The following is a 24,541-nucleotide window of genomic DNA, read 5'->3' as shown; positions in this document are numbered from 1 at the left end:
TGAACTATCTGTGTTAAATTGGTTTTATACACACTTACAGTTGTAAGAAAACGCTAAAACTGCAATTTTTGAGAAAATTCGCCGCAAAATCAAGCGTTCTTGACTGCAAAAGTCACAAAAATACCTCGCCTAATCTCGAGGGGACTGCTTAGTACGATTTTGCAGTGAATTGAAACATGAAAATGTGAACCAGTGCAACCAGATCGCCGACTTTCTGTCCGGTCGCTGTCCTTGGTGCTGATCCGAGAATCTGTTTTCTGCCCACACACTCAATCTGCCTCTCTGTTCCGCGCTCCCTGTTTCCTGCCACACTATCTTCGTGTCATATGCGCTGTTTTTCTTTTCTTTTTTCATTGTAGTGTTTTCTCACTTGCTTCCACTTCCCAGTCACACACTTTTTCTCTCTCTCTCTCTCTCTCTCTCTCTCTCTCTCTCTCTCTCTCTCTCTCTCTCTCTCTCTCTCTCTCTCTCTCCACGGTACGCACGCGCGCACACGCTTCCACTTAAAATATTCTTTTGCGACACACCTCAAAGGCCCTTTTGCCTCCCACCTGTGTCCTCCGGCGGAGACACCGGAGCCCGTTGTTTGTGAAAATGAACGCAAACCACATTAAACTGAAGTTTATAACATTTTTATTCTCGAATAATTGATGACTTGACATAATCTCATCAGTTTTTTTTTTTTTTTTTTTTTTTTTAAATCGATCTGTCGGACCTCCGATCAAGCAAGAATCACAGGAGAGCGATCCGTGGCTCAGAGGTTGAGTCGCATTGAAGGGTTTCTATTTTTTGTTTTTCTCACTGAGATGAAATCACGTCGATGTTTTGTGCGTGGGCTCAGGCGCCGAATGGGCAAATTCTGGATGAACCCCATCGCTTAGAAATATGCACAGAGGACGCTCCAAACAGCCGCGACAGGCAGGGAGTCTCCACTGCCTTCTAGTCCGACGGGGTTAACTGGCTTCACAGTTCAGTTAAATCGTAATTGCCCCTCAGTTGAGGAATTCACCGAATTTGGAGAGACGAGTCCAGCAGGTAGTTTAAAACCAGCTGTCGACAGGGAGGCTGCTTTGCCTGGAATTCATCAGAGGACATCGCTTTGGAGAAGCTTGCGGGGGTCGTGGGGGCATGGATTGAAAGTGGAGCTACAGGGAGCACACAGGGACTTACCAGAAGACACTCTTGCATGTCTTCTTAGATTATTCTCTTCCCGAAGGCTTCTGATATTTCCCGGTGGACCGAAATCGATCTGCTACCTATAGAGCCGCCTACAACCTCTCCAGTCTGCGGGCGCAGCGCACCAGTCTGCGCTGATGGAGACATCCATACTTCCCTGGTAAACTTGGATACGTTTCCTCGGCCCTTCAACGATGTCTGTCCCTCTTTTTCGGTGAAGTTTGAAAAAAAAAAAAAAAAAAAAAAAAAGACTGGAAAGGTGGAAAGAGATGCAAAACACGTGGATTCCCGAGGCGCAGCGTCGGATCCGGGTTTGATGCGCGCAGGTGTCCTATTCATCAGCGCGTTTCCTCTCGCTACGTATCATCCACTGTCTCACAGATTATTGTGCAAAACTGAAATAAACCTGAAACAGGAGAAGTTTGACGGGAGCGCTTTGAACGCAGGAATGCTCTGCGTCGGATATTTGTTTTGGGTTTGAAGGGGAATCGTTCGGATATCAAACCTCTCCAGCGGAGACGCAGCAGAGGCTCTGGAGTTCCAGAGAGCAGGCGAGAAGAATTTACAAAGTAGAGCCTGTATTTACGGATTACAAGGCTTTTCTTCTCCTGAACAACTGTAGACGCGCTCTTCATTTATGTCTGAAAAGGTAGGAGAAAGCAACATGTTTTCTGTTCTTATTTCCTCTTGCTTTTATTACATTTAATCAGAAGTATTACGGCAGAAATGTGATCAGATGTGGCTGATACATAATATTACGATTGATAGCTATTGAATACGAAAAAAAATTGGTTTCTTTTCATAAATTGTTATAAAGTAAAGCACTTTTTAACACATGCGTGAAACCTTTTTTTTTTTGGTCAGCTCTGCAGACAAACACATTCAAAACAGACATGATACGCGCTGCAAAGCCAACAATACAGCCTGTGCCTATAAACACAAAACCGACAACTATTATTTCGAGATAATTTGACAAGGACTGTTAATTATACCTCACGCATGCTGTTATAGAGTATAGGATACACGTCATGTGATTATCATGGGATTCCAAACCCATGTTGGTTATTGAGGCGAAGGGGAGAGTCATCTGAATCTTTTTTTTAATTACATGACGACGGTCGGTCCATAAACGCAGTGGATAATTCATGTCTATGTTCTTCACGTGGCCCTGAGTCAACAGGTCCGGGCGCGCGACTCTCTCTCTCTCTCTCTCTCTCTCTCTCTCTGTCTCTCTCTCTCTCTCTCTCTCTCTCTCTCTCTCTCTCTCTCTCTCTCTCTCTCTCTCTCTCTCTCTCTCTCTCTCTCTCTCTCTCTCCTCTGAAGCAACAGAGAGAGAGCCGTGGACACCGTGGGCAGTAGGCCTACTGATTGATCGCTTGAGCTTTCCTTGGATTAGTGTAACACTAACGTTGTATGCAGGCAGATGTTGCCACTCCTGTCAGTATTGACTTTTGAGGAGGGAGGAGATCAAACGGGCAACGGGGGGGGGGCTCTTTCAACTGATTTCAACCAGCCTATTACATTTTTTTTTTTTTTTTTTTAATCAATGAGGTTTATTGCTGCAGGTTAGATCTGATATCAATTTAAATGTATTTCTATATTGAGTTAGTGCACCGTTTATGGCCGGTGACGGTAGTCTTCAATTACTGTTTGATCGTCATAGTATACAATGAACGTAATTAGATGCATTCACTTGTGCAGTGACGCAAGTGCATTATAGACCACCGACTATGTATGGAATAGAGGAACAAAGAGGGATATATGAACTGATAGATATGGACAGATGGATATTGGTTGCAGTTGGCTTCCTAATATACCAAACGATTTATGTTGACTGCAGAATGCCAATTGAAAAGTAAAGATACAAGAGGACGGTGACAATTAAAATCCCAGAGGATGACATTTTATCTCATCATCAAGAATGATCAGAAGGGGCCGTGTAATTAGCTCATTACTTGTTCCCCAGTGCATACTCGGCCTATTAAATAAGGACAATATTTATTGCAGCAACGTGAAATATTGTTTAAATCCTCGATAGCACATGATGCCTTTTATATATTTTTTTTACCTTTTATACCCATCTTGCTTCACCTTCATATGGTTTTGTGCCGTGCAAGTTAGAGGAGTGTAGCCTTGTGACCACAGGCTGTCAGTGCAAACCCCCAGAGATTTGTGGGAGTGGTGGGAGAAGGACTAAGGCTTTCATCTTGGCACTATTGTGGTGGCTTCAAGCAAGTCATTAAATTGCCAACTGTCTTAGCTGAGCAGCTTGGCAGTAACTGAGTTTTCGGGGATATCCTATCGTTTTGAATATGTTATAACACGTTTTAGAGCAAGAAACACTGACACCAGTTGTTGTTGTTGTTGTTGTTGTTGTTTTTTAAATCACTTTGGATAAAAAACAACAACATATAATGTCACTACTTTCCCATGTGGGAGTTTCTCAGTATATCAGCTGATTAGCCACGGACCATTTTGAGACAGGGATGAATCAATCAACTGCACTTATCTAATGGCAGTCACCCATTTGACGGGTGATACCCATTTTGTCTTGATTCTCTTGGCCAGTTAAAATCAGTGGCCTCGAGAAACGCGTTTACTTTGTAAGTACTGCCTCCATTATCTTATTTCCAAAAGACTTTAAAACGTTGATATGTCGATGATGCATTGCTTTTAGAGGGATTCATTTTACATTTATGTATCTTACCACTATGCCTGTTTTGCATGCACCAGAACACCCTTCTTTTTATAAATCGGACATCCCCTAGTCATTATAGGAATGACATCTTCGCTACAAAATTTGTTTTGGGCTGTTGCAACAAAATAAAGGTTGTTGATAAATAAATGGATGATATACCCCGTCATTTTTTTCTCAATACTATTCCATGTTTGCTCCCTCACAATTTGTCACATTAGAATTTCCTTGTCTTGAAGCACACAAAGCGGAGGCTGATTTTACTTTGCAAAGTCCTTATAGAAAGATTGTGCATTTTCTTCTGAGGATGAAGTTAGATGTGTTTTTAGAGAACTGTATGGACCAATCAGTGCTCACATATTTTCGTATAAATTGCCTAGTAAGACATGAATGTTATAACAGCTACGGCATACTTAATATGACATTGCATTTGGGGTTTATGGGGACGATGAATACAGCCTACAGTGGGAAAAACCTCCAACATACTGCAACTGAAATACTGGCCTTCAAATGGGAGGTTGAGATGTCCGAGTTTGAAATGTGAGAGATGATGTGGTAAATAAGGTCAGATATTGACATTAAACCAAAACTGTTGCAGCTCAAGGGCTGGACTCCTCAAAGGTTATTGCTCTGGGGTGAACAAAATGTGTTTGATGAGCCAAAGCCAATTCAACATGTTTTTGTGTTGCACACCCTAATTATTACAAGTAGAATGGGGCAATTTTCTTAATTTATTTGTGGTGAACTGCATGTTTAATGGCTTTTGTAGGACATTTTAAACGGGATCCCAACTCAATATCCTGTCATACTGCTTTTGAATGGGAGTTTTGTGTCTGTGCTCATTCTCCAAGCACGTATGACCAGTTCAGACCAAAGATTTGTGACAGAATATTTGAAACTGTGGAGCTGGATATAATTTGTTAGCCTGGTGTTATTAGAGCAGCCTTTAACCAGCCATCATTGACCGCCATATGCGGCGAGACTACCAGCTACTTGACAAAAAACGCTCGACTTCAACATCATCACACTGAAACATTGATTGGTCTCCCTTTAGACTGGTTGAGCAAACGTTAATTCCAACATGGTTTCCGGACTATAATCACAGCGAAGAAAACGGAACCTGTGAGCAATAGTCAGGCTGAGCCAGGCTAATAATTTGTAGCATCTTAAAATGTGAAGACTATAGTGATCGTGAGCTACTTACAACAGTTGCGGTCGCAGAGTGCTTAGAATTTGGAGCTTCCTATTGGTGCTTCGACAGAATACCCAGCGGGATTATGCAAATGTCTGCCATAAACTTTAAACAGAAGATCATCCTGTCTTGTAAATTGATCATGTCTTATGCCAGAGCAGTTCTGCCATTTAGAGGAGTTGGCGTCTCCCCTAATAGGCTTCTTAAACCGCTCACTTATGTCTTGACAAACAGAGGCTACACCAACAACTTTCTTCGACCTGAGACTGGTCAGTTCACACTGCTACAACTTTTACCTGCTACATTCTAAAACACGTTTGTCTCATCACAAATCTTTGCACTGAACTGGGCTTTATATTGAAGCAATGGATGACTAGAACCGTCTTGATTTATGTTCTGGAAATAAACAGCTTCTAGATTTAAGAAGCAAGCGGCTTAGTTCCTTTTTTATAAAGCAACACATTCAAGACAACTACTGTGCAGCTGCATCCAGTGGCTCATGGGGCTCGTTTGGTTTTAGTGTGGCTTAATGCTGGCAGTAGTCCCTGAACTGGATGATCTCTGAATGATTGAATGACATGGCTGCTTAGGGAGACACAGTCAACAGTATCACCAGTTGCTATGTTTTACTAACATTCCCAAAGACTTATCTGAGCGTTGTGTCACTCATTGAAAATATTTTGTTGCCAGGTAAAAACTGGGCATATTTTTGTCCCTGGATGTTATGGGATGTTGTTGTCAGTGTACAGTCTATTGCCTGGCAACATCTTGCTAAAAAGAAAACAGTAAAAACACGTGGTTTTATTGCAGGACTTACTTTTGGCTGCAGTGTCTTGCACAAGCTGACATTGAGAAAGCATGTTTATATGTGTATGAAAAACTGTATATCAAACATTTTGGAAAGGTAGAAATAAATATGATGGAAACTGTATGAGGCATTGTTGTGGAAACAGGAAAGCACTTCACATCCTGACACTGCAAGTGGCCTGCAGCAGGAACAACAAGACCTCCCATATGCTGCTCGTCAAAGAGTACAACCCATACTGTGCAATACACAGAGGACGGTGGGCTATAATATCACTACAAATATAGAATCAGCATTTGAGAGAGAGACAATGAGCACCAGAACAAACACTTCTTCAAGGTGACCAGAAGGGTTTCTTTAACATTTGTTGGGCTGCGCATTTTGAATTCATTGCCCAGGGTCAGACTGTCAACACAGAGTTCAGATTTGATGTTCAGAGGCATCTATGGTAAAACTCAGACCTGAACTGTACAGCGATGACACTTTGGTTCTCTTACATGACAACTTGCCTGCTCACAGTGTGACAATGCAAAAGTTTGTTGCCTGCAACAACATGATCGTAGCTCTTGACCCCCCCTACGTGCCTTTTTTGGCTCTCTGTGACTTCTTTCTGATCCCCAAAATTAGATCTCTACCCAAGTTTCAAGTCCATGGTGTCAGTGCACATTTACCATGTTGATCAGTGATGAAGTGAAAGGTATAGCTCCCCTCTGCTCGGTGTATGTCAGGGTGCTGCACTGTGTTGGCGTGCAGCAGGCGCAGTCTCAGAAATATTTGATTGCTTCTGATAATTTAAACTCTTTACAAGAACATTCATTCCCGTCACTTACATTTTGAATGTTATTTTTTACAAACCACCATTCAAATGATTCACAATGTAAACCAAATTTCACTGTGTTTTTCTAAGATTGCCTTTTAATTGCTTTCGAAGCATACTGTTACTTGTTGTGGTGCGAGTGAAAAATAGACATAGTAGTCTAAGCGCATCACTATTGTATGTTTAGGCAAGGCAAGTTTATTTGTATAGCACATTTCAACAACAAGGCAATTCAAAGTGCTTCACATAAAACCATTAAAAACATCAAAACATAAGGCAAAGCAAAAGGAAATTTAAAAACAATTAAGAACATTGATCGAAACATTAAAAACAGTCATTAAAACATTAAACAAGCTAAAAATAGAATAAAAGTTGCAGAGCAGTTTAAGAAATAAAATACAGTAGTAAAATACAGAAATGCAGGAAATTGATCAACATCCTTGAGTCTGGTTCAATTGAAGGCAGCAGCAAACAGAAAAGTCTTCAATCTTGATTTGAAGCAGCTGAGAGTCTCAGCAGACCTCCAGCTTCCTGGGACTTTGTTCCAGATATGTGGAGCAGAACAACTGAACGCTGCTTCTCCATGTTTAGTTCTGACTCTGGGGACAGAAAGGAGACTCGTCCCAGATGACCTGAGGGGTCGGGATGGTTCATGAGGTCGCAGCAGATCAGAAATGTATTTTGGTCCTAAACCATTCAGTGCTTTATAAACCAGCAGCAGGATTTTAAAGTCAATTCTTTGTTGGACAGGAAGCCGGTGTAAAGACCTCAGAACTGGAGTGATGTGATCCACTTTCTTGGTCTTAGTGAGGACTCGAGCTGCAGCGTTCTGAGTGACTTTTTAGAGACCTGTGAACACACCGTTACAGTAGTCGAGTCTACTGAAGATGAATGCATGGACACATTTTTCCAAATCCTGTTGAGACATAAATCCTCTAATCCTTGATATATTCTTCAGGTGATAGTAGGCTGATTTTGTAATTGTCTTGATATGGCTGTTCAGATTGAGGTCTGAATCCATAACTACATCTAGATTTCTGGCTCGGTTTGTGGTTTCAGTGATTGAAACTGAGCGCTGACTTTCAATCGTTCTTCCTTGGCCCCAAAAACAATTACTTCTGTTTTATCTTTGTTTAATTGAAGAACATTTTGGCACATCCAGTTGTTGATTTGTTCAATGCATTTCCCTAATCCTTGTATGGGATTATAGTCCCCTGGCGCCATAGTTATGTAGATTTGTGTGTCGTCTGCATAATTATGATAGCACACTTTGTTTCTTTCCATAATCTGAGCTAGTGGAAGCATGTAGATGTTGAACAGAAGAGGCCCCAGAATTGAACCTTGGGGAACACCACGTCATTTTAGTCCGCTCTGATGTGTAATTAGCTACAGACAAAGTATTATTGGTCCTTCAAGTATGATTAAAACCAGTTTAGTGCTGTGCCAGAGAGTCCCACCCAGATTTTTAGTCTGTCTAGTAGTATGTCACGGTCGACCGTGTCAAATGCAGCACTGAAATCCAGTAATACTAAGACTGAAATTCTGCCACTGTCTGTGTTTAAGTGGATGTCGTTGAAAACCTTAACAAGAGCAGTTTCAGTACTGTGGTTCTGTCAAAAGCCTGACTGGGAGACATCAAAACACTTATTTACGGCCAAGAAGTTGTTCAGCATTCAGGTACAATGTGCAACAGTTTTTCCTGCCAACGGCAGACATATACATGTCATTACCTCACTGTGCCGTGTTGGATGGAAACACATTGAATAAACTCTCAGGAGGATGGCTACTCTCATCAGAACAGTGTCAATCCTGCAGAAGCCTGTCATACCTGTCTTGAACTGTGTCAGAACATATCTGATCATTCCCTCCACAGGGAAGCTTCAAGATCGTCAGGGGATTGAAAGAGATGGAAATCATGTTGGCTTTCTAGGGCTGAGAAGTTCCCATCCAGATTTAATGATGTTTAGATCAGGTGATTAGGGAAGTCAAATAAGGTGTTGAACCTCATTATGGCGGTCATGCATGCAGTGTTGATTTTATTTAGCAATGTGTGTTTTATCTTGGGATATGGGATCAGTTGACCCTCTGCGTCTTAAATTATACATACCGCTGCTGAAGTCTTTTGACCTAGAGCCTCTCAAGAGTTAGCTGGCAACAGTGAGTTGAAGACCCCTTATGGCGTTTTCTGAATAGAAACTGGTCCAGATGGAGGGAAAAAGATCAAAGAGAATCGCATCACTTTTATATTGCTGAAGACTCTCTTGTTCAGGTTATATGTCATTTTGAAATGGCCTTGGATTTTGAATGACAGCCCTGCTATGAGCACAAACTTTGGGAGTCTCTTGATGTGGAGTTTTAGTTGAAGCTGTCACAGATATGTTGATTTAGTTCTTCAATGCAATTCTTAAACCTGTAAATTCATACTTTCAGCATCTTTTCTATGAAGTCTCCATCTGTCCCTCTCAGCGAACTTTGACTTGCCTCTCCTTTTTCCTCTCTGCCAAAGACTGTTTACTTCTGTGCCATGTAAATAATTTAGTAGGTTTTGTGACAGATGCACCTTCAGTGTGAGCACCAACTGTTTGGCTTTTTTGGACTTCTCTTTCCTCGAGGTGTTTTGAAAACTGTCCGTGAATGCTGGCGATTGTCAAACCTCGTGAAAGCCTGCTGCCACACAGGACCTGTTGTACTGTACGGGCTACGTGCATGTACTGCCCTCAGTTACTGTGATGTCAGATGTGACACATCCAGGATTAACATGTATGACATTTAGGCCAAACTCTCTATCTCGCAATGTTAATGAAAGAGAAACACAACTTGTTGATCCGTTCTAAACCTTAACGGGTTCCTCCTCGGCCGATGCTGCACCCGTGCTGATGCACCTGTAAAACACAAGTAAAAGACTCAAACCCAGACTTTGGTTGGTCAGTTTGCTTTCTGCTGCCTCAAGATAGCGATGCAGCATTAAGGCGCCTCAGCGCTTCATTGACCTGACTTTATTTTAAGACCAGCATGTCCATGTCCCATCAGATGGGTGCAAGTACATTTACTATGAAAACAACGTAGACCCTTAATGGGATTTACAACTACTTCCATCCAAAGCGAGCAAAGACACTTGCGTTGCACTTGGTGTTGCACTTGGTGTTGCTTTGGACCAGATGTAAGATAGAGCAGAGAGATTTTGTGGAGCCAGCACCCAGTGGCCCTCCGGCATTGAAGTATTTCACCATTGGCTTCAATTTCAAGCTGTTTTTGGTGGAACTTAGATTTAGTTCAGCAGTTGTCTGTTTGCTTTGAAGCAATTATTTCAGGCAGAATATCACCTACCACATCTGCTAGTCAACCTCCTGAGGAAACTTTGATCAAACACACAATGTATTCTTTGTACTGGCTTTATGGGTTTATCAGGTTGTTTGCTAAAACCACATGTTTCTACAGTAGGTGCACTTAGGGAGGATAGAGTCTTCCACATAAACTTTGACATATTGTGAGGTTTTTTTCCTCTCATCCGCAACAGAGCACTTTGAGCTCAGTGATGGAGGGCCACTGCCCACACAAACAACCCTCCATCACTGCAAGGATTGCTGGGATCAATATTCTCTCATAACTCAGGGTCCCTGACCCTGACCACAGATCATTGTTCCCCTCTGGAGAAGCTGTTGACGCACACACACACACACACACACACACACACACACACACACACACACACACACACACACACACACACACACACACACACACACACACACACACACACACACACACACACACATGCACAGGCATTGTCTATGCTATCTGGCCAACCATCCAAAAAAGCCTTTAAATATCCATACGGGGAAGGATGGGGCTACCTGCACACACACACACACACACACACACACACACACACACACACACACACACACACACACACACACACACACACACACACACACACACACACACACACACACACACACACACACACACACACACTCCGTGCAGACCAGTGGTGCAGGGAGAATTGAGTGCCAGGGGGACTGACAAGGAGAGTAGATGCTCTCGGGGAATACAGCTGATGAACAGAGCAGATGACAAGCAGACAGGGGACTCCAACTGTAAATACCATTTCTTAGAGCACTATATTTAATCATTTTTCAACACCAAACACCATCATAGGACCTTTGATGACTACAGCACTCTAAAAACATGCCAGTACCAGAATGGTACACATGGCCACAGTATTCAGGTCAATAATTTGAAATAAAATGTAAACATGGATTGCTATTGTATACTGTTAAAATATGTGCTCCTCAAATCAAAGCAAAATAAAGATCCCATATCAACTAAGGCCCACAACAACATAATCTTCGCTCCGCACCACTCTAACTCATTGGATTAGGCTCCATGTTACCAAAAAAATCGGACACAAACTTTGATATGTGCTGTCTGCTTAAGTTTCAGCCTATGGTGACATTTCAAATGTTCACATGACAGTGGTTTCCTGTGTAACACCGGTGTTGATCATGAGTAACTTGGCATATGCTCACCGCTGCTCCACGTGCATCACTGTGCTGCACTCGTGCTAAAGGATCAATATCAAAACATCATAATCACCCCTCGTACAACATGGTTGAAGGTGAGCTGTTGGAAATTGTTTTCGTCACGTAACTTGGGCTACAGCTTTTAAATTAAATGGCTGATATATTGTTTTCAATTAATGAACTGTTTTACCTATACATTTTCATAAATTGTACAAAAATCTCCATTTCTCACAGCCCAAGTGGATAACCTCAAATTGTTTTGTTCGACCAACAGTCCCAAAAGCTTTTCCCTATTTTACAGCAGGACAAAAACAACAAATTCTGACATTTAGGAAACTGTAACCAGAGAATATTTGGTTGGCAATGAATAAGTGGTAATTAAAAATTATGCTAATGTTTGATCAGTTTACTAATTGATTCGGTGGTTTGGAGCTGCTAATGGTTTGACTAATTGTTATTAAGCTAAAAAGCATTGTGGCTGAGTGTGCATCAGTTGTGATGCGCGTTCATTCACACTGTGTGTGTGTGTGTGTGTGTGTGTGTGTGTGTGTGTGTGTGTGTGTGTGTGTGTGTGTGTGTGTGTGTGTGTGTGTGTGTGTGTGTGTGTGTTTTCAGGGTCTGTGCATGAAGTGCTATTCCTGGTCTGTCTCTGACTCTGCCTTAATAGTGTTTGTCGTGTAATGTTTGTGCTTCTCCCTCCATCATGTCTATATTTAGTCTTCTGTCTCCCTCATTTATGGAGGCCATGCTCCCAGTACACACAAGTCATTATGACGAGTTGACACCAACAGAGCTCGTCCTCGACGCCCAGACTGCCCATGGGTAGTTGGTCATTTGGAGTCCGAATACCGAGTCAACAATAATAATTAAGTAGGTCCCGTCAACATTTTCTCTCCACTGGTTTCATAGTAGTAATTGATGTTTTAATCAGAAAGAGAAGGTTTTTTTGGCTCTATAGTTGAGTGTTTTAAACTGATTGTTTTGCTTTTAACATTTTCAGCATGTTAGCTGATTTCCAGCAGCTAAAGAAATGTTCCACAGTCCAAATATCAAATGACTGGCTGCCATTTGGTGTAAATTTCTCCCTCTTGTTTTTAAATTTAAGTTTAAAAACTCCTTTTAGCTGCTCGGTCGACAGCTGAGCCAGCACTCACCACTTCCTCCACCACTGGAAAGGCCACGTTTAAGTACAACCGACCATACATAAGAACATTTTCAATAGTGCACTAATTGAAGTGCTGTAGGACATTAGAGAACACACGTCCAATATTTATATTTTCAATTGTATACATGCATATGTGGGACTCATTATTTTGTTTTTGTTTTTCATGAAAAAAAAAAAAACACTTTTGCAAAAAATGTAGTTTCACACCAGCTTTAAAGTAAATGTTGGACTAGACAAAATGAGAGTTCAACTAAAACAAGTCTGAGCCCAAGGTCCACTTACAAGTCAATTTGTGGATTTTAAAGAACATCTCACCATCTTCCACATCTGATTGATGTTGCTCAATTATCACAGCTCAGTTGTGATAATTGAGCAACATCAATTATATCATTATTTAATTGATTGATGTTTTAATTATAAACATCAATGTGACCAAACTCCATCTGCTAAAGAAGACAGCGAGTGGACTTTGTAGTTTAATGGTTTGTTGCTGTGAAATTAAGGATATTTTCTCACAAAAAAGGGATTGGGTTCTAGGTTTTGGATTGGTTCATGGAGTTTTACCCTCAACGGTGATCCACATAAAAGCAATTTTTGAAGCATATTGATTTCTATTTCCCACCCATGTCACTTCTTTTTTAGACCTCTGGTACGCTTTGTGATGGATCATTTTCACAGTCCGCTGTTTAAATCACACTAGTCTTCAACTGTTTGCATATCGTGAACTTTTCAAATCTATCTGTGACAACATAGTTTAACTATCCACCTCTATCTATGAGAGCAAGAGGAAATCAATAAAATCCCTGAATCCATGTATTAAAATGATGATTTCTCCCTGCTGAGCCGAAATGAAAACAATTTTTTTGTCCACAGTAAGTTTCGGCTGTCAGTCAGCCTGATAGAGACAGTTTGTTCGGGTTCTCCCCGCTCCTCTGTGCAGCTGATAGACAAGCAGGTGGTCCCAGTGACAGAAGCTCCAAACGGATGTTGGAGTCGGTGTGGATTGAACGGATCGAATGCATTGCTCATGTCTCATTTCTCCTTGTCAGATCAGACGTCTATATGGAGGTGGAGCTGAGAACTGAAAGCAGGATCTCTGAAAATGGTAGCTGGATTAAATTGGAGTTCAAATAAGAACACCATTGAAATTAGTCTGAGAAATAGCTATAAAGTAAGAAATATCACCATAATGTGATAAAATAAGTATTGTTTTATTTTTTTTTACAATGGATGTATTAGCAATGTGTCACTGAATGAGCTTTAGCCCATTTTTCACCCTGCTCTTTTTTTTCTTTTCCATTGAGTCAAAGTTATGGATAGTACCTGCCACCTGGAACACTTTATGCTATCACCTTCAATAACATTTCTAGCAAGCAAGCTGAACCAATTTACATTGTAGACTTCTGCTTGGTCAGCGAGAATCATCACAATCACTTTGTCATTGATTGTGTGACGCGGGACTTCTTGCAACCCGCCATTGTTAACTAGCCAGTACTGAAGTGGATTCAATTTCTTTTATTCAGTGGAGTAGTCGGCAACTTGTAAAACCATGGCTTGGTCAGTTTAGGACTCAGCAAATGTGTATTTTTATAGTAGTGACGCTGCACAGAAGTCGTACCATCTGCAGTGGAAAACTAAATTTAGTGCCTGGGAAAGCGACGAGAGTGAACCCGGCACCGGCAGTGGAAAAAGGGGCTTTTTGGAATTGTACAAGACAAGTAGGGAAATAAAACATTATAGTCATTAAAGCTCTCCCAGGGAAATCTGGATTTGCCTTACTGTATCATGAAAAGTGAATTTTAGTACTTGATGTGGTAGAAATGCAATTCTTCTTCTTCTTCTTTTTTTTTTGTGGCTAATGTGATTACACAAAAGGTGATTTATTTTCCAAGTGTCCCTTGAGCAGTATTCCCATGACAGCTGGTAATTGTGCTTTGAGACTTTTGATGGTTATACATCAGCAGAAGCAGCGGTGGCTGAACTGTTTTCCTCCGTGGTTTGGATCATGCACAGACGGACCCTGATGTGCAGCTGTGTGTGTGTGTGTGTGTGTGTGTGTGTGTGTGTGTGTGTGTGTGTGTGTGTGTGTGTGTGTGTGTGTGTGTGTGTGTGTGTGTGTGTGTGAATGTGCGTGTCTGTTGAGGTGAGTATTACATTTTGTGTGAGAAATTAGATTACAAAAAATACAGAAAAGTGATTAAAGAAAGAAGAAGTCTGACATTTATGGTCCTATGGCAGAGCAGTAATCACACACACACACACACACACACACACACACACACACACACACACACACACACACACACACACACACACACACACACACACACACACACACACACACACACACACACACACACACGAAATTGACTAGTTGTCTCTAACCCGAAACTTAATCAACTGGATTGATTAGATCTGTGTGTGTGTGTGTGTGTGTGTGTGTGTGTGTGTGTGTGTGTGTGTGTGTGTGTGTGTGTGTGTGTGTGTGTGTGTGTGTGTGTGTGTGTGTGTGTGTCTGTGTGTGTGTATGAGAGCGCCCGGAGGGTTTCTGTAGGCTAATTGATAAAAAACACAGAAGATATTATGAAATAAATGAGACTGTGGAGTACTGCAGTTTTTAATAACACCTGCATCTCTACATCACCTATTTTCTCCCTCCTTCATGGTAACGGCAGGTGGTAAAAATGTGTAAAGATATTATATTTACCATCTGCCATTTTGACAGCCAGTTTTGACAGAAAATACCTGGATTAGTGGAGGAAGTACATTTACTCAAGTGCTTTACTTCAGTACAAATTCAAGATAGTTGTATTTTACTTGAGTATTTTCATTTTTTGCAGATTTTAATTCTACTGCACCACATTTCAGAGGGAAACATTATACTTTTTACTCCACCACATTTGTCTGGCAGCTTTACTTACTTAAGATTACACTTTCTCATCCCCTATTGTCCCGGGAAAACCATGCCCCTCCAAATTTGGTGATTTTTAAACATGAGCCCTCCATTCAGGTTAGTTTTTGGCTCTTTATATAGGAAATAATTTGGGCACCTCTGTTATAGAATAAGATGCATTGCTGTTGATTAAACTAACCAAAAGTACATAAAGTACAACGTAGTTAAAACAAGCTCAACCTTAGACAATCAAAGCAGTGGAATGCACATGAATACAGCACCAATATTAATCCACAAATATCATAAATGGTAGTATAACACTGTCAGGGGGCATTTTCTGCACTGTGTACTTTTACTTTTAATACTTTAAGACCATTTTCCATTTTAATGATTCAACTTACAAACTTTTATTGAGTGCATGACTGAAACCATTACAACTTCTGTCTTTTTCTTAAAACACATTTCCACAGTGTTATTTGTGTTTTTAGTAAAGGTGCTGAATATTTGTTCCAGTGCTGCGGTGTCATTTTATTACATTTTTTGAACTGAGTGCTGCTTTTTGTGGAAATGGAGCAGAGGGGAAAAGCATCTGTTCAGTCTTCATCACTATGCATGCATGTTAGGTATTTGTGCCATCTGTAAACAAAACCTGCCCTGAGACAACCTACATTACACCCACGAGTCGCAGCCAAATACAAGTGTGGAAGATTCCAGTCTGAATAGTCTGTTTGCCCGTGATGTCTTGGTAGGTGGATAAACTGTGACTTCAACATGGGTCCATGAAGTAATGTGGAATTAAAAGACTAAAATGACATTGATTGCAGCCTTAATCTGGAAGAACATCCTCCCGCCCACCTCTATGTCGTCTCAGTGATAGATATGCTGTGTTAAGGTTGTTTTGCAATTGGAGCATCTTAATATCACAGGGTGTCAATCATTTAATCATTTTTGTGTGAATCATTACTCCAGAGAACAACCGAAATTAACTTTTCTGCTCGTTATATCAGTGGGGTGTATGGCAAAGAAGTTGCCACAGATTGTCTTTGAAGTTTGGCACTTCCATCTGATGCAACACAATGAGAACGCAATGCAACGCCGACTAAGTGCAACACGAATGTAACGAAAACGCAATATGCAGCACAGACATGGAGCAGCAGTGGTTCCAGTACAACAACAAACTTTATAGTAACTGTACAAAAGTGTAATAATCATACATATAAATGAATGAATTACCCTGAACCTCAGGTGTAACAATACACACACTTTCACAATTAAATCATTTTCTAGTTGCTGTGCAATGTTACAGTATATAAACAACATTTAACAATTGATTATGTATGACTTCTCCTCAACTACGTTTGGTCTACTACTGTGTGTACAACTTTAATGCAACAGGAATGTTTTTTTTGTAGCTTTGCCACAGAGGTCAGCTTGTTTATGATGTTCTGGGTAATACGATTGCACGCTGATTGTTGTTTTGATGTTGCATTAAAGGGTTGCTGTTGCAACAACAATAAACTTCAAATCAGTAAATCTGTGGCATCTAATGTGCTCTGGGAGATTATTTGTGTGTCCAACGTGGTAGAGAAACTGCTTTTTTGTTTTCTTTCCATTGATTCTGGTTTCTGGAAAAGGCGTGGCTGACCATATGTCCCTCATCACCTCCGCCTAAGCAATGCACTCCTGGTGGCCTGATCCAGTGGCCGGCTTGATGTTGGGGTGCACATGAAGGCCGGTGGGGGACTCTGGTCCTGGTCCAACTCTTGGAATTTATGTGCCACCTCCGCCCTGGTTTCCCTCCGCGGCGCACGGAGGGAGGAGAGTTGAACCAGGCCATCAATGTCTCCAATTCGTTGCTAAAGCTTCAACAGCAGCTTTTTCTTTCGGATTTTCCACCACGGAATCCAATTTTGTGGCGATACATGCACACCTGCGTTTGAAGAGCTGCCGGTAGCAACGCCCTCTCTCTGAAATGACTTGTGATTAGCCTTTATTCTCCATCACTGGCTAGATTTCTTAGTAAATCTGTCAAGTGTTCTCTCGGCCACTTGACTCACGAATACTGGAGGGTTATTGTGGTATTTTTGACCATTGGTGAAAATAAATGAATGAAAGAAATGCCTCAGTTTTAATACCGTTTTTGCTTGTGATTATTGGGTGAAAGTTTGAAACTCTAAGTTGGAGTTCCATCATTTTGAGAACGTTGTGGATTTCACATTAAAATATCCGTCTTGATTCAAAGCACATGATTGCTACAAATAAAATACATACGTTGACTGTTTTTAGACCTTCCATGGTTAATTCCTGAGGTTTAAACTCGTATATTCTAAAGTAACAAAGATTAGAAATTGCGTGACTGAGTGTAGAAGAAGGGATGCTTCTGACACGGAGGACTATCGTCTGATGATTGACAGATGGTTGTTACTGCGATCAGTGCAAAGGGAAGCTTGTAAGGTTCTTTTTTTCTGATGCACACAGTCTCCATTTAGCTATACGTAATGCTATATTATATATATATATACACTGCATATTAATATTCAACTAAGCATGTAATACAGACACCTGTCCACTAGTGTCCACACTGACATGTCCACACGTGTCAGTGTCATGTGCTTTCGGAAAACCAAAACTTGTGGAAACCCACAGTTAGGAAAACACTTTGTTGCTTCCCGGACTCAAACCTCTTCCTCCCAGGTGTAACTGCCAGACGTGTCAGACGTGCGGTGATACCGGGCTGTAATGTTCTACCTGTGGACCATTTCTTACCAATCCATCTTGCTCTTCTTCCTAAACCCTGCACTCTTCTCCTCGCTGTCTTTGCACAGCTCTATCCTTTGACATCCACCTTCTCCTTGTCTTATATTTTCTACCCTGTGCTCTCGTTCTTCCTCTTCTCTCTATTTCCTCTGCACCTGTAATTAATCCTCGTTCGCCCCCGCGCTCATTTCCAACCGGCCTGCAATATCGCCATCATTGTTTGCTGCTCCCACCGCCTCGTTTTGAATGCAACAGTGTGTGTGTGTGTGTGTGTGTGTGTGTGTGTGTGTGTGTGTGTGTGTGTGTGTGTGTGTGTGTGTGTGTGTGTGTGTGTGTGTGTGAGAGAGATTCTTCTTGTTCATATCTGCTGTTGTCTCCCATTGTTTACATTTATAGAGGCACATGATTGCATGCATTCTGTTGATGTTTGTGTGTGTGTGTGTGTGTGTGTGTGTGTGTGTGTGTGTGTGTGTGTGTGTGTGTGTGTGTGTGTGTGTGTGTGTGTGTGTGTGTGTGTGTGTGTGTGTGTGTGTGTTTGTGTTTGTGTGTGTGTGTGAGAAATGTGTGTGCATCCCTGTCATTCCACACCTGGTTGTCAGGAGTGGTTACTCTGTGTCTGCGGCAGCCAGCTGATAATTAAAGCTGAGCAGAGAAAGATAGACAGAAGAGAGGGATGAGCAACGGGAGGAAACAAGGGAGCCGTGAAGCAAAAGAGACATGCGGCCTTCTGAGACAGTTAGACTTCGCATGTTTGAGTCTGAATGCTCACGGTTTTAATTTTATTTAGTGCCTTTTTTTTTTGGCAACCCTATAATTTGTGTTCTTCGAAACCTTTTTTTCTTTCTCTGTGAATTCTCCCTCGGTCTCCGCCTGTCTCTGCCTGTGCAACCAAAGCGAATCCACCCACCTCTACTGGGACACAGTATCCTGTTATTTTTGTTTCTCAACCATCTGGAAAGCTGTGGTATCACTTCACCCGCACCAACCTAAGGATCTGTCATTTTATAGTTTTGGGGAAATCCCTTCAACAAAAGGAAAACAGATTTGTCTTGTTTCACTGTGGGATCGGTCTGTTTTTGGTCGTCCCTGACGTCCTCCCAGTCCTCTCTAATAATAACACGACATTCACAAAGTAAATTGCTCAGGTCTGGAAATGCTAAAATAAAGGCAGATGGTGCAAGAACCTCCAGTGGTGAGACAATCAGCTTACTTGGAATAGAAAACAAAGGTGAAGAGTACAATTGTTAGGGTTGATCAAACTGTCATTTATTTTTTCCAATGATTCTCAGTTTAATTGTTAGGTCTGCAGAAAGTAAAAAAAAAAAAAAAAGTGACAGCTGTAACGAATTCCCACAGCTCCAAGTAACATCCTCAAATGTCTTGTTATGTCTGACCAACAGTCTACAACCCTGCCATTTTCACAAAGACCAGGACATTCTCAGAGTTTAGAACATGGCACCATTGAAGGCTTGACAATTTTTCTTCTTGAAAAAAATTACTTTGATGATTAATTGTTCATCAAAATTAACCCTAACTGTTGGGTCATGCTCGATCAGAACTATTTTGCACAAAGCGTTGTCCTTTTCCAAAATCACGTGTTTATATTTGTTCCACGTGGCAACATTTGAAGGGATATAAAGGCTAGTCTAAAAGCAAAACACAGCAAAATAAAGAATACCTTTAGAGTTCTAAAAAAGCCATTTCCCAGGTTTGCTTCTGCAGGTGGAGCTCTTTTCTTTGTCTGTGGCATCGACTGCTTGTAAAAATGGATGTAACTGGATCTGAAAAATAAAGCCAATGCCAAAGTGCCTTCAGATGCGATACCACGTAAGGCCACTAGAGGCTGGCTCCCAAAAAGATCAAACATTCTTAGTAAATATCTTTTTTTCTAAGTCTTTATGTTGTTAGAATTTCATTAAAAAAGTGAATGCTTTTTGAATGGGAGCTCTATTGGAGACAGATATTTATTAATTATTATTTTTTTTTATCAGTCTTCTGGTGGTCCATGTGAAAATTATTCTTTAAATATTAGTCCTTAAACAGAGGTATATGTCTGGGGGCGAGCCTGGTTTGATTGCCATGCCTGGGGTGCAGTTCAGTTGCCGGTATAGGTGGATGGGCAAGGTCCTCGGGTCCACCCCTTCCTCCTCCCCGACACGTCCGCATATGGTCGGTTTTGGCTAAAAAGAAAAACACATGAAGATGGTGAAGGCCAAATTGGCAGACACTACGTTTCAGTTCAGGAGCCAATGGGGGATGTCACTGTGGGTCTCAGCAGAACAGCAGACAAAAGAAAACATTTACATACTGAATAATGCTACACTGCTCCAAAACAACCTTTTTTATTGGGAAATCATTCCTTTTAGCTCGTAGTGAATCTCTTCAGTTTCTCTCTAGTCTCCTCTCCCATTCACCACCTGCCGGACTCTTTCACTCATCCACACATTCTCTCCCTCTTTTATCTGTGTATTGACCCTTTGCCCTCTGCCTGATAACACATGTCAGTCAGCGATTGTAGATGTCTCCCTTATCACCTCTTAGTGATTCAATTGATCTGGCACACAGGGAGAGATACTGATTTACAGCCACAAACAGAACCACGGAGAGCAGAAGGATTTTGTTCAAGGTACAAAATGCTGAGAATTATCATCATATATTTTTTTTTTTTTTATCAGATCACCACTTTAACTTGTCAAACTATAGCTTCATTTTGAGGTCTAAATTCTTGGTACTTTTTCCTTGTAAAAGTTGCATATGTAATTACTTTTTTGGTGTGTTGTGTTCCTTAGTTGCTTCGGGTTGTAGTTGACAAGTGGGCTACAGTTTTCTCTCGAATAATAATTTTAATTGACACCAACACGACACAACAGTATACAATCTACTTAATTCTTATGGCATTCACAACAGACTCCTCATTCTGCTGCAACACATGCTACTCGGAGACTGTTAAAGTCAACCAAATTGACTCATAAAACAATGACAGGTGTCAGAAAACACGTCATTGTTTGGCAGAAAAGACCATTGGGTCCAATCCCAATGTCCACCCTCACAGACTCACAGACTTTGAGGCGCGTTCCCAATAAGTACGCGAGGGTTTAGGACTGTCCTGCTGTCAAATCATCGAGCCTGTGAGGGCCCTCTGGTGGACATTTTGAGCCCTTTAAGCACCCTTTCCGTAAGTCCACATTTCTGCAGACTTTGCCGAAGGGAATTACCGACAGTTCATCGCAAAATTCACAACATATTCAACATGGTTGTTTTCTCCAATAAGTTCCGGCTACAGCTGGACCCTTCTCGTTGTCCTGTCCGAAGTCTGCCACCAACAAAATATAATCAAACAAAGCATGGAGGATGTTAGAAGTGACAGCACTTGGCTGCTCGCTGCTGTGGTTATTTATTGCACGTTTGTAAAGTTTTTTTCTTTTTTTTTAAGTTAAATGTCTGCATTTGATTTACAGACATTAATGCATTTTCTGCTAATTCGCTAAAATGAATAAACATTGTAAAGGCCTCAATGTAGCCAACATATAGGCTTCTATCTATCTATCTATCTATCTATCTATCTATCTATCTATCTATCTATCTATCTATCTATCTATCTATCTATCTATCTATCTATCTATCTATCTATCTATCTATCTATCTATCTATCTATCTATCTATCTATCTATCTATGATAGTTTTCATTATTCATTGAATCATTCATTTGTATTTGGAGGTGTGGCATTTTTTCATTACCAATGGCGATGCAAGCTGGGTGTGATGTCACGATGGAGTGTCCCATTTGGCTTTTTATACCATTTCAGCCCTCATGAACTCAACAGGTTAGGATGAATGGTAACAAAGAGCAAAATGAAGAGGGAGACGGTGATGAGCAAGGATGTCACAGTCCAGATGGAGGAGATTGACCCTCTTTACCTTTTTTTGACTACGATCCATCCTGCACACACACACACACACACACACACACACACACACACACACACACACACACACACACACACACACACACACACACACACACACACACACACACACACACACACACACACACACACACACACACACACACACACGCAAGGGAATATGGATTCAGCAGCTTACTTGAAGCTTGAGTTTAGCTCACACTTGCACACACACACAGCTAAAGCACACATGCTTGAGGAAGGGCAGATTTGAATTCCCCTGCTTGCTTCATGCCTGTGCTATCCAACTTAACCTCACTGGGGACTGCAGACAAGCATATCTTCCCTTTTCTGGAAAATTTCTATCAGCCAGACAACTTCGGATCAGCTTCTTCTCCTGTACCTCTTTGTGTGCTGGCCAGTGCGCTAGTTTAGTGAGGCTCTTTCTTGTTGCATTTTTTTTTAATTTTAATTTTTTTTAATTATCCCCCAGTACACTTATAATGGCAGGTAACTGGCAAAGGAAGGAAAATTGAAAATCACAAGGAAATTGTCTGCGGGGAGTCCAGCAGCTAGGCCAGGGGACATGTCACACACTGACCCAAGTCTCCATTGGTGTAAGTTTGGCCTGCTCGGACTCACTGGATCCAGCTGTCATAGTTGTTTTGGCCTGAAGGAGGAGGAGAGGGTGTTTTCTCTCTTTCCATCTTTTCTTTATTGAAAGCTGGACAGTGTGGCGGATCATAATTAGTGATGCCATCCCGCTGCTCTTTCCTGCTGTAATTGCTTCTGTTTGCAAATGTATTTTTTTTTCTTTTGTTGCCATTTTTGGTCAGAGTCATTTTTTGTTTCCCCAACTGTTGTTGTCATTGCTGTGATTATTAACGCTGTTCATTAAAGCAATTTTTCCACATTCTGGGGAGGGAGAAAGAGGCATTATGGGTATTTGTCGAGTAATAAGCTTATAAACAGAATGTTTTGTACCACAAATAAAAATATTATTTTAACATCTTAGAAAATGTGTCGGAAAAATTAACGTTCTTCAACATTCAAACATTCTTTTGGAATCTCCAAAATGATTTACTGGTGAGAATAACTGCACATTAAGTATTACACATAGAGCATTACAGATCAAACCTACTTTTTGTTATTGAATAAAGGTTGACAAAAATGTGAAAAAAAACAAGTACATTTTCATGATTTCTACAAATACAAATACAAAATCAGATCATACCTATTAAATTAGAATCAGAGGTTTTAGATTCGAAGCCAATGATAAAATCCTCCTTCGGGAGTGACAGGTGAAACGTGTCTTATTAAAGCCTGGGATAATAAAACCCTCAAACATCTTGCAACTGAAGGGATTTGAACATTATTAAATATTTGCTTATCCAATGTCAAATAGCCAACAATTTCCTAGGGATGACGTTACTTTTTTACATTATTGTATATGCATGTTCCTCATGTGTCTTTGGTGCTTAAGTGACATTCAGAAAAATGTTTGTGTCCTTGTGTGTAACTTGTGTGAAACCAAGAAACAAAAAAAATACTTTTTTTTTTCTCCTGCTCTTGGTGAGAAGGAATCTCTTCCCTGAGCTCAGTCATCGAGGAATACTCAGCCCTTTGTTGTGTTAATTACAGCTTGAGAAATTATAAAATGCAGATTCAAGTCTTTTGGGTCTTGATAGCAAAAGGTACTTTGCATTGTTATAAGTCAGAGGGACAAATATGATTTCAAAACAATCTACCTTTCCAGGGTTGTTTCCAATGGGAATTGTTCCTTAGTATTTAAATTTCAACCACTGTTTAAAATGTACTCAAAATAAAACACATTGCAAGTGTTATTTTAAGACTTGTACTGCCTAGGTTAGTGGATTATTATAGTGTGGGTTTGGAATTGTTTGAAGCATGAGAACCTCCCTTTTTCCTCTAATATTTAACCAAAAACCAGGATCTTTCCCAGATCTTATCCAAGTGACGAATCCCAGCCTCTAGTGTTAACGTCCAGTGCTGTGAATTCCCAACTATCCATCGCAGCTATTTGTCTTCTTGGGTTTATTTTATTTTAACATCACACTTAAACATAATCCAGATAGCAATTATGTTCCCCCCAAAGCTGGTGTTGAGAGAGCTGTCAATATTTCATCGTCTGCCCATTTTTATGCTCGACTTTGTTGTTTAAAATTGGTGGACCCCATTAAAAAAAGAAAAAAGAAAAATATTTACTAAACCGTAAGCTTCACCTGTATTTATTTTACTCACTCGCATCACATTTCTTATTAATCTCCATTGATGCTCAACCCAATATCACACAAAACTGTGTAATACACCCTTCAGTCCTGAAGACGATGTCAGTGTCATGTTTTGCCAGGCATGGCCTTGAAACATTACAAACAATGAAGTTAGAACACTGTGTAACATGTAAATAAAAACAAAATGCAATGATTTGGATATCCTGTAAACCCATATTTAATTGCAAATACACCAAAGACAACATGTTGAAACAGAAATTGTTTTGTTTTTGGAAAAATATATGGTTATTTTGACTTCGATGCCAGCAACACGTCTCAAAAAAAGTTAGGACAGTTGCTTGTTTCCCACTGTCTCACA

At 40.8% G+C, this 24,541-nt stretch overlaps 1 protein-coding gene across 1 annotated transcript in view; it reads left to right on the top strand.

The window, feature by feature from the left end:
* The first annotated feature begins 592 nt into the window (after positions 1 to 592).
* Positions 593 to 24,541, top strand: part of LOC138615727 (voltage-dependent T-type calcium channel subunit alpha-1I) — a 230,881-nt gene continuing 206,932 nt past the window's right edge. Inside the window, exon 1 of the mRNA XM_069689510.1 lies at positions 593 to 1,825. The gene's annotated coding sequence lies outside the window, so the exon portion shown is untranslated. The remainder of the gene's footprint in view (positions 1,826 to 24,541) is intronic.

This window comes from Brachyistius frenatus, unplaced genomic scaffold (genome assembly GCF_029030835.1).
Source record: "Brachyistius frenatus isolate BFR_SWC_R1_liver_20210118 unplaced genomic scaffold, ASM2903083v1 Contig_7, whole genome shotgun sequence".
Lineage (NCBI taxonomy): Eukaryota > Metazoa > Chordata > Actinopteri > Embiotocidae > Brachyistius > Brachyistius frenatus.
Note: the sequence above shows the minus strand (reverse complement) of the source record. Positions and strands in the feature narration are given on the sequence as shown.